The sequence below is a fragment of the Bombus affinis genome, chromosome 13 (genome assembly GCF_024516045.1).
Source record: "Bombus affinis isolate iyBomAffi1 chromosome 13, iyBomAffi1.2, whole genome shotgun sequence".
NCBI classification, from domain to species: Eukaryota; Metazoa; Arthropoda; class Insecta; order Hymenoptera; family Apidae; genus Bombus; species Bombus affinis.
Genome location: NC_066356.1, coordinates 5,707,025 through 5,719,179, shown reverse-complemented (window position 1 = coordinate 5,719,179; position 12,155 = coordinate 5,707,025). Strand labels below are relative to the sequence as shown.

General features: G+C 39.2%; 1 protein-coding gene across 2 annotated transcripts in view; it reads left to right on the top strand.

The window, feature by feature from the left end:
* LOC126923022 (zinc finger protein 423 homolog) overlaps positions 1-12,155 on the top strand; it is a 133,047-nt gene that overhangs the window by 22,480 nt on the left and 98,412 nt on the right. The gene's annotated exons all lie outside the window — the stretch shown is intronic.

Below are 12,155 nucleotides of genomic sequence, written 5' to 3'. Positions count from 1 at the left end.
ATAATTGCTTGATCTCCGCTCAATGATCAAATCAGGGCGTAAACCATATATTTTACCAAGAAATTAGACGAAGAAGCCAAAACAAGAAGAACTTATACAAGACTAGACCAGAAGATGTATTATTCTGCAAAGCCAGAAAACTCAAGAAATTCATCATTTTAGTATCCTTCTGTGGCGGATTAGCTTTAATTTTGGGTATACAGCGACGCGTTAACCCAGTGAGAAGGAAGAATCGGTTTCCGCGAGCATCTTCTTCTCTGGAGCATCGAATATACTCGGTACAATGAAGCACTGCCGGCAGACGACTATCGTTATGCAGATGTAACAATGGGGCAGGAATTGAGGGAGGCGCGGTCGGTGCATTCTGCCGCATTCTGGTGCATTACTTTTATCAGTCCTCGCGGGACATTGCCTCGCGACGCAACAATGCGTTCAGACACGTCGTCATTGTTCGTAGTCGCCGTTCAAGAAACGTACCACCCACCTTAGACCCTATGAATATGGGATTCCTTTGTCCCCTCTGGATCCTCTCGCGTGTCGCGTGTGCCTCGTCGACGCACGCCTTTTTCCTTTCCCAACCAGATCGTTTCATTCGCTCGTTTTCATCTCGATCGTTCGAAATTTATCCGCGATGTACGCGTAACAAAAGGAGGATAAATGGCGAGAGAGCGGCGAAATTGGATCGTTTTAACCGGTTACCTGTTTTTGACGAGTATACTCGTCGCGAAGAAACGGGCGATATTTTGTGTTGTGGAAAAGGTAGCTACAATTTGCTGTTTAAATTGGAATTTAGTAATTGCAGAAAATTGCGATGTAAAACAGTCATTTCTTTACGAGTTAATTCTATGTTATAACAGCCACGTATACTCGGTGCTTGACGAGTATACTCGTCATCGCTTACATTTTGCTACATACTTTAGGTACGCACTTCTCCAAATTTTGAAAGAGTTCGCAACAGGTAACTGGTTAATAGAATCTTCATTTATTTATGTTTATTTCCACTTATATTTCTATGATCGCAAGAAGAAAAATTGAGCGTACAGATCTGTTCCAGCTAGCGTATTTATACATTTTTAAATTTCCCACAAATGTATAAACAGCCGCAGGCTAATTACAAAATATCGCGTTGAAAAATGGTCCGAAAAATTTGACCAAGGGGATTGTTTAACCCTGTTACTGTCTTTTTATTATTAAATTTCTTAAGTTTGTTTGTTTAAATTTCCTAAATAAAGTAATTTGTATATATTGCATAATAGCAATATATAATATACAAGTACTACAATATGTAACAGCATTTGAGTATATTATATAATAATTAAATTGCGAATCTTTACGCATTTAGAATGTTCGAAATTTGGTGGTGCGGAAATGTACATAGCGCATATAAAATGTAAAAATATACAAAATACTTAAGATAGGCTATTTATTACAACGAAACAAATTTCTCTACTCAGATTCTATATTTCTTTAGCTGTGTAAAAATACATAAAAATCCGCAATCTAGTAACGAATAATCTATTCATCATATTTAGAAATTAATATAGACAATTATAGCGAGAATAATTAATATGATCATAATTATAGAAATAATCGAAATTACATTATACACAGTAATGTCATTAAAATCATTAAGTGATCCCACAAGGGGCGTTTCTATTTACTTCACGCATATGGTATATAGCATATGGGGTGTAGAAGAAGTGTTAGCTAGGGCAATTCCTTTTAGAATTGTAATAGGGGCTCAGGTGGCGAAAGTGATCCTGCCGTGCTTATTATGTCGATATGTCCTCTCCACGGTATAGCTAGGAAACAATAGTATCTTAAGCGATATAGACCTGGATTGTTTTTTCGATACGTCATTCTGTCTTTTTCTTTTTACTACACAGTTAGTAACACTGTACTGCTACCGTAAGCACTGAAAAAAAAGCTATGCGAGAGCCATTATGCTTGACAATGAATGGGATATTAACCGAAAAATTGTCCATTTGTAACGCCGAAACGTCGAAGCTACGCGATAAATTTCGATTACGCGAATTATATCGTGTCGCACCGCACCGAAATGAACGCGTGAATTTTCTGCAGTAAATTGGGATATTTCAAAGCGCAGTATTTTTTTTTCCTAAACCCGTAACGAGATTCAAAGTCGATAAGTTTCCAAGAAAAATTCCGAAATCCTCCGATCTTCAAAATTGTATAGTCAATTTTGGCAAACTGATTCAAGTCTGACAAACCTGAGCTAAAAGTTCCTAAATCCTTTGATTACAAGTAAACGTGTGCCAATTGTGGATATTTCAAAGCACAGTTTCTTCTTTTTAAACTTTGGACAAGATTCTTCTAATTTCCAAGATTCAGCAATTTTCAAAATTGCATAGCCAACAACTTTAGCAACTTTGACAAACTGATCGAGGTCGTTTGAAACCTAAGTTAGAAATTCTCCAATCAACAAATTCTCCACATCAATTAGCGAGTACCGTAAAGTTCCAGCAACGCTCACGAATCAACGCGAGTTCCTTTAAAACTGATCTAAGAATTGGAAGATCCTCCGATCTTCGAGATTGATAATCTAAAAATCCGCAGACTGATACTGCGAGAGCTCGGTGCCCGAAAGTTGCAGCGCAACCGCAGCAAACCTCAAGCTCGGTCGTAGCCTAAAAATTCCGAGATCCTGAAATCGATACTCCATTAGCTAACGCTAAGCCAAATAAACCATGATCCTCCAGCCACCCGATTCCTTGTTACACTACTATCCTCCAACAACGAGCAACGACCAGTTTAATAGAAGCAGCTGGAAAACTCGTGTCGCTAACGTTGCGTCATTTTGTTCCTCTGTAATGAGCGGCGATGGCTTCTAGATAGAAAGACAGAGACAAAGACAGAGAGAAAGAGACAGAAACGTAGAAACCGTGTATTAAAGAAACAGAGGTGCCTCGATGTTTTCACTCTCGAGTAGCAACGACAGCCGCGCTATACCGTTCTGTAGGAACGAAAGAGCGAATAAGAGGGAAACTATAGACAGAGAGGAAGAGGGGCAAAGAGTTGGAAAGGGGAGAGAAAGAGAGAGAGAACCACCGAGGCATCTCCCTTGGGAGTCGGTGGCCTCCTCGGGGATACAACCTCGTTCCGAGCTCCTCCAAGCCGGTTTTACCTTGGAGTATAAAGCGGACGCAAGTACACTTGGCGAAAGGTAAGCTGAAATAATAATCGGCTGGTACAGGGAGGAACGGATAAAAGTCGGATCTCGCTTCTCCTCGGGGAGGAAGAGCAAGATCTGTCTCGGCTACGCGGAAAAGGAACGAATCTTTCGTTGCGAGCGGTTGTTGCTTCTCCGTTGCTGCTGTTACTATTGCCAGCGTGGCTTGGTTTGGCTTGCGTAAGAACAGGCAACGAAATTTTATGGGGTCTCGAGGATTGTCAGCGGAATCGTTAAGCGAGATTATACGAGGCTCCTTCATCTTCCTGTATAGACGCGAAGGACGATGGTCTTGTTTAACGGGCTGTGTATAACGAAATTAAATTGTTAGTATACGTTGCGTGCGTGTTTGCTGGGTGAAGGAATGACGCAGAAATGTGCCTCATGTCCCCCGTTCGTTTTTGAACCTTCGATTTTGAAATCGAATTTGCTAGCGAACTATGACTCGTGATGAGACAAAAGACGAATCAAGATTGTGAAGCAAGTTTTCAAGTTGGGCTGGCAATTAGTTTGCGAGATACAAAAAGACAAAGAAGCTTATGATGAGCGGACTCTTTTGCGATGGTCAAGTCATTGGATAAATTGTTTTCGGAGCTTACGCCGATTGCTGACAACGAGGCTAGATTTGATAGAAGTTAGATTTTCGAAATTGACGGTCGCAATCGATATTTATCAGTTTGCTTAAATGTGTATACGTTCATTTTATATGCGCTACGATCGTTGAGCTTCTTACGTTCGTGAGTTTAGAGCAAACCCTAAGCATCGCACATTTGCCTTAGATTATGCGAAATATGGGCCTGCAGTCGAACAGCCCTTGCTTGTCAAACGTGAAATCATGAAATCTCAATGACACGAATATCACCACGATCTTTCTACTCAAGCTCAAAGTTAAATCTGAACGAGACAAAATTTCATAGAGCTTTACTGCGCACGAAAGTGGCGCTGGAAATGTTGCAGCCACGTTACGACACTTGTAATTGCCGTTCCTTGGATATGGTTATTATCGTGCATTTCCAGTAAATAAGATAAAATAAAAATAAATATTATTCTGGAAATATTTGGAATGAAATTTTGAGAAACTAAGTTCAAATTCACTTCATAAAGTTCGCACGTCTGGCACGTTATTGAGTGTGGACTTCTTCGATTACCGAGATCTCAGGAACTAAGCAGTTGGACGTTTCTGACGAGTATACTCGTCACGAAGAAATGGCAATATTTTGTGTTTATTCAAATTGCAAGAATCTGTATTGTTTGTATTTGTATTTGTATCGTTTGGAAGTCAAAGATAAAAAGAGAGAGAATCACGTGCTCATCGGCAGAGCTTAGGAGCAATGAATGAAACTTGCCCTTTAGTGAAAAATTGGAGGGAAAAAGAACGAGTCATTCTCCTATGGATTTGTTTAATTTAGAGAAAATTTATTATTTCGTTCAAAGATCAAAGGTAAGAGAGGTATTCTATATTCATAATAGAATTTGAGAGTAACGAGTGATGGATTAAATTTGTCTTATAGTGAAAAATTCAGGAAAATTGCTGAAGTCTCCATGAATTTATCTAATTTAGAAAAATTCTGTTATTTCGACTAAAAGTCATTTACAGTGGAGGTCCTACTGAAGCTTGAACTCGTACTAAACGATAAATAAAAAACGACAAATTGTTAACTGAAAGCGAAGGGAAACGATACAAACGAGATAAGCGACAGATATCAAGAAAAATTGTTCGTTGTCATTAAACTACCAATTAAAAATTCCTATTAATGTTCGAATTAAAAATATTCTAAAAAAAAAATTACAAACGCACAAAATTAAACGTTTAAACAAAGAGAATTCTCAGGACCAAAAATTTATTTTTCCTGTGCCAATGATCAATAGAGCGTAAAGATAAAATGACGAATCTTTCCGTAGGATACATCGGGATGCGCATCGTCCGTGTATTACGATTATCCTGGGAATATTGACTCGATTTCATCCTGAAGATCGTTGGTAGTCGAGGTGAGGTAGGTTAACGCCTTGCACCAACGACCAGCAAAAGAATTCCGAGGGTGGTTTCTGTTAGTTTCTTTCTTCCTTTCTCTTTTCTTTTTTTTTTTTTTGCTATCCATGGAAGGGTGGTTTCTGTTGCGACTGAAACCCGCTGGGTCTCGATTATTCGAACAACACGTTCACATCCGTCCTCCTTTATCGATCCTCCTTTATTTCGAATCTTTTTCCGTCAAGCCAGATGCAGCCAATTACGAATTAACCAGGCGCGTACGTTATTGCTTAACAAAGGGACACGCGTCGCGTAGGCGTTGGATTTTTTTTTTTTTTTTTGAGAATTTGATTTATTGAAAGAGAATCGTCGCTCCTGGAAACGATTCACGAATCGTTGGAAACGGAGGGCTGCTGTCTGTCGATCTTAAGTTACTCGTTCGACTTATTGACGAACATACTTGGTCATTTGTGGACGTATTTAAATTAAAAGAATTGTCGATGTTTTAAATGCGATCTATGTATGAGCAATCTATCGTACAATGAGAATAGGCAGGGATTGTACTGACTTAAATTGACGCGAATGCGAGTGCTATATGGTGGTATCACTATATGGTGGTAGATGTAAAAAGTGATGTCTCTTTAACGCATGGCGTCCGGTAATTTTATGGTCGTTGGACTGATTCTTTAGTCGTTGTTGATATAACCCGCCGTGTCTGGCGATTTCTTTTTTCATCGTTTATTTGTCTCGTTCGGGATATAAAACAATCTGCGTTCGAAGTGGAATTATCAATTATATCAATGCGATTATCAGTTATATTGCGTTATATTAACAAGCTCATGGAGACATATTTAAAGAGGATTGCGAAAGGATTGCAGTGGTTGCAAAAAGTACATACTCATTTTCCAATAAAGCACTTTTTAACGAGCTTCTATATTTCGCTTTCGCGGAATGAAATTTTCCTAGCCGTGTCGAAATACAACTAAATGATACGAAATTTAATATGCTCGGATCTGATTAATTAGCATGTAAATATTGAAGCTTGAAACTTCATTTTCATTTCTTTTTTTCATTCAGGAATTCCTTATTTTTATCTTTATTTTTTGTATTCCTTTAGAGCATCGTTGCATTTTTCCTAAAACTAAATTAAATACGTTTATATAATAATAAATTGTAGGAGTACGGGCAAGTTCGTAAATAAGCGATAAATTAATTGATACGTCGACGTTATTAAATTTGAAGGAGAAACTAGAAGAGTAAACGTTGCTCGAAAAATTTATTCCAGTTAATAATATTCTGCACGTTCCTGATGAAAATTTTCCTTAATTAATGTACGTAATACCGGTTTCCATTTCGCTGGATGTTCTTGAAGAAACTGGGACTTCATCCAGGGAACGAATGTATCCGTATTTATCAGTATTATTTAACAGACAGGAGAGACACGGCTTCCCGAACAGCTTTCGCATAATCTTCCTACCGCCCTCTCATTTTTCGTCGCCCACCATCAGGCTGGAGGACCTGCCAACCTCTCCCATTGGGAGAACCGGGATCCCCCATTTTCTTAATGTCAGAGATTTCAATTCGTCACGAACACCGACCCGACGACGTTTTTGTTGGACGATTTTTAAGGGATCACTCTTACCTCACGCTATTAACTCTTAAAACTGTGACATCTTCGCGCACCCATTCTTCTCGAATTTCATTTTATCGAATTTTTTAATATCAAATCATCTTCTTGAATCTCATATCAATCTACTTTGCTTTATTTTTTAACCAACAAATCTTCCGATAACCCGCCAAAAAGCCTGCAATACACCAACGTGATAATACACATTAACGTGATCGAAGAATTCGAAGAAAATAACGTACCCTCGATACGTAGCTTGCCCCGCATGGGAATGCAAATTGTTTGGATAAAAAAAGGAGCCAAAGCGATGGATAAATAAATTTATCCGTCTAAACGCGTCAATAAGCTTCGAGACGAAAATCAACAAAACGAAAATTTAAAAGACGGGAAGCTTGCCAGAACGAGACGGTAAACGAGCGAGAGAGAATAGAGAAACGGAGTTCTTCATCTTCCCCTGGGAAGTTGGGAAGTCATGTACCGCAAAAAACTCTCTTCATGGAAATCCAAATTTCAACAAAAAGGAGCCAAACCAACATAGTGCTTGTAACTTCCACGCTTCTAATCGATAACTAAATTCACTTCAAACACGCGATCGAGTCTCGAAGCCAAAAACGAAAAAAAGGAAGCTTGCTAAAAAGGGACGGTAAACGATCGAGAGAAAAAAAGAAGAGCCAAAGGGGAAGAGAGTTCTGCGTTTCCTCATAGGAAGTTGGAAAGTCGCATACGGTAAAACGGAGATCCAAATTTCAACAAAAGGAAACCAGACCAGAACATCGTGCTTGCAGCTTGAACTCTTTGCGAAGTAAATATATAAATGAGTAAATTTGTCAGTGCAAATACGATACAGCAACGCGTCTGAAAAGCAAAAACAACGGAAGCAACGGTTGTAAAAGGAAGTTTGCTAAATCGAGACAGTAAACGGTCGGGGTAAGAAAAGGAGAGTCAAAAGGAGAGAAAGTTTTTCATTTCCTTGTACGAAGTTGGAAAGCCCCGCATTGTAAAATAATCTCTTCGTGAAAATCCAAATTTCAATGGAAAGAAACCAATACTAGTATCTTGCTTCTGACTTCGAGTTCTGCAATCGACAGATAAACGCGTAAATAGATAAATTCGCCAATCCAAATATAACGTGTCTTAAAACTGAAACCAACGAAAGCAAAAGCTTGAGGAGGAAGCTGGCTAAAATGAGACGGTAAACGATCAAGCGGGAAAAAAAGGAGAGCCAAATAGAGCGAGAGCTCTTCATTTCGTCGTACAAAATTGGAAAGCCCCGCGTCGTGAAACGAGATCTTCGTAGAAATTCAAATTTCAACGAAAAGAAGCCGAACTAACGTCGCGCTTGCAGCTTCGACTCTTTCAATCAAAACATTTATAGAGAAAGTTAAACTTAGTGTTGCATCCAAAAACATCATGCTGAACTATCACGAGTAGAACATCATCGTGCATTGTATGGTTATTTTAGCTGCTTCAACCGTGTGATATTACACGCCAATACATCTACCGAACTCTTTCTGCAACCATCTCTCTTACTTTGAACACACCAACGTCCTCTTATATCACCTTAGATCTTGCCTGTCGCACTGTCTTTATTCTTATTTTACCAGTTAGTAATTCTTGGTATTTAAATTCTATTTAAGTACTTAGTCACTTCTTGTTAATCACGTACTAGCCGCAACTGGTCGTAGCTACTATGTCCCTAGCGATTCTAATTGTTAATCAACCACTCGATTACTTGCGTCTATCTTTCTTCTAAAAGTGGAATTATAACGAGAGTTATATAATAAGAAATACATATAATATAACGATTATAGTAAGAGGATTATAACGAGTTTGCTCGTCGAGTGTAACAAAATTCGTCTACCTACAACCGTGGTCGTTGAGTAACCCTCGATGGTGTGAATGGGGCTCCGGATAAATAAATTAAAGAAAAAAAAAAGAAAAAGAAACAAATAAATAGACGAATTTATCGAGCCAAATACACCGGTGAGTCTCAAAACCGAAAGCAACAAAAGCAAAACTTACGGAAGAAAGTTTGGCGAAACGAGACGGTAAACGACCAAGAGAAAGGAAGAAGAGAGAAGAAGAGTTCTCCGTTTTCCCGCGGGACGTTGGAAAGTCCTGTAGCTGGTATAGCCGCACGACGTGAGAGATCCAAGAGGTGCAGGAGGAGCAGGACACGAAGGTAAAGAGGGCGCTCAGGGATGAGGAAGAAGGTGGATGGAAGGGGTGGTGGGTGGAGAGACGGGAGAGCACACGCGAGGGGAGTTGGGCGAGAGGGTATATTATGGGGAATGCCAGGGGAATCCCTGGAGACCAACGGGGCAGCCCAGTGCGCATGCGTCGAGCTGATTAGTTCTCCCTCTTCCCCCTCCATTTGCCACCCACTCCCGCCAACCCTCCACGTCCCTCCCGTTCACCCCTTCGCCACTCTTTCGCGTTCCCGGAGTGCTGGCAGCGCCAGAGGAGAGCACGGAGTCCCATGGGATCTGGCCCCGCTGCCTCTTCGCACTTTCCACCCTTCTACCACCACCCCCCTTTCGACCATCCCTTCGCCAGCTGCTTCATCCTTCTTCAACCTTTACTTCAACGTTACTCCTCGTTCCTCTTCATCTCGTTTACGTTTTTCCTCTGTCTCTCTCTCTCTCTCTTTTTCTCTCTCTTCCGTTATATCGTATTCTTCTTTTCTTTTCGTTGTATCATTCCTGTTTTTGTTTTTCGCTTTTGTACTCCATTTGTGCGAGCTTGGGTGGAAGTTTTTGGTGGAACGTTAGCGTGGGCGCGGAGTTTCGCTGGAGGAGCTTTCAATGTCGCGTTGTGAATTTTTGAGATCTTTAGGAAGCTTAGTTTATGGAGATGGGAGGACGCGTGTTTTCGCTGTTAATTTGTAACGTATCGCTTGGAAACTTTTGCTAATAGTATTATACATACATCCGATATACCAGGATCTTGGTAATTCATTCTGTAACTTGGAAATTCAGCAGTACCTCGTTCAACGCTTCTTTTAATAATCCGCCATGTATACATTTGTGATATATTTTCAATACGTGAGGGAAACGACAGAAATATTTCATTTCTAGAAAAAAAATGATCTATCAGTTTCTGGCTCCTTTCCGTGAAACAGTACTTGTTATCGATGGTAATTTCGAGTTACAACTTTTGTGTAAAACTATATAACAACTCGTTGCATAATTCCAAAATTCAGCCGTACTTCGCTCCACTTCTTGAAACATTCCATTCAATAATTCCCAATATACGCGTAAAATGGTACCCGAAAAATGTCAACCGATAGAAAGGCAAACTATGCTAGTTAATGGCAGTTGCAAATTGCCTATGAGTTCGTCGATCGTTTACGAGAAAGAGCCACGAATCCTTTCGAGTCGCGAATCGCGCTTGTTCTCGAATGGCTCTTGATCAAGAGCAAGGAAAACGGCTTTAGGTACAATGGCACTTTCTCGGTGCGACTGTACTCTCCGATATAAGGTTGTCCCAGGTGACGAGCTGCCTCGGGCCATGGCACAGCGCTACGTATCCCTTGGGACCGACTCTAGGTTTCTCCTTTTCTCTCCCTTCCTATCGTTCCTCTTCCTTATCCCCTCTCCCGTCTCCAACTCTCCTTTTCTTACTCTTGCATCGTAAGAGAGAAGAGGACAGCTTGGTGAACATGCACGGATAGACGCACACGCGGAGAAGAGACCGGAAGATACATGCGCGTTTTACACGCGCGATACGGATGCACCTGTGCCAGCCGATGGGCTGAAAACGCTTGCAATCGCTCGCTAGCGCGGTGAATTTTTTAAGTTACCACGTAGATTGGCTGAAATTAAACGTTATCGATGGCAGTCCAAGCGGAAGACGTTGAACCTTGAATCGAATTCCTTGAATCTCCGTTGCGAATCGTACATATTTCTATATGATTATATTATGCGAGAGGAGTATTTTTGTAACGATATAATGTAGTTCTTTAACATTCTAAACAGACGTTGTAAATGTTATAGATTGTAAAAGTTACGGTGTAGGAGCTGATATCTTTAATGAGAAAATTTTTGTTGCGGATAGCAATGATTATTATATATTACGAATTCTGAATTAGGATTTTCTTGATTACCGGTAATCATCGTCGGTGACGGGAATTTTATTTTGTTTACGAACAACCATTATCGACGAAGGAAATTTAATTTTGGTTACCAGTAACCGATATAAATGACCAATGAAATGTTTTCTTTTCTAGTTATCAGTAAACTTTCATCGATGGCACGAATTTTATTTTGCTTACCGATAACCGTTATCGACGTGGAAAATTTTTCCTGACTACATCCGGGTATTGTCAATTGTTATTAACGTTATCTATGATTAGCGGATATTCAGTGGTAATGTGATTAAAATTAATGAGATAAAATTTATATATTTTGTTAATCAAAAAGAAAATCGGTATGAAAATATATAAAACAAAGAATAGAATAGAAGATATCGTAGTAATACAATTATTAATAAAAATATCGTAACACAATGTAGTTTCATCCTGTTCTTTGTTTCAAATATTCTCATATCGTTTTTTAGCTTAATAAATGAGTTTTATAATTAAATTTCTCTATGTCGCCTAAATTAATACTAATTATCAATAACAGTCGACAATACTCGAATGCAACGAGGAAAAAATTTTCTAATGGTTATCGATAACCAAAATAAAATTCGGGACATCGATAATGGTTACTGGTGAACAAGAACAACCCCGGTCATTTGTATCGGTTACTGTTAATCAAAATTAAATTTCCGTCATCGATAATGGTAACTGGTAGCTGAAAAAAATGTTGAACATTCGTAATGATTATTCGTAATTAGAATAAAAACTTATAATCATTTCAGTTTTTGATTTCTTTCAAATTTGTCGACAACTGGCCTGCATTGAAATAAGAATTAATTTTCACTCAATAACATTTTTCCAAAAAAGGCAACTGTTATATCGGATCCCTGGTTTCAAAGTAAGATATCGATATTGGATAGACATTATTCCTTAATCTGAACCTGAATGGGAAGATTTCCAATAAATTTGATAGAACATTGCAAAAAGAAATGTGCAGTCGCCCACAGTAGATGTTGGGATTCAAGAAAGAAAATTGTTACCTTTAGCTAGTATTAAGTATTCAATATTTTAAAAATGCTGGATGGAAGAAAATCAAATTTTACACAATTTTGTTTATTGTCGATTGTTTTATAGTGAATCTATTACGAGCCTGATTTTGACTTTCTCGTTCTATCGCAGCCTGCGCTGCTATGTACAAACGCATACGTAAAAAGGCCGGGCAAAGAATAGAATCACAGTGAGCACATAGAGAAACGTGGCGAATGCTTTTGTGAATTAATTTCACAGG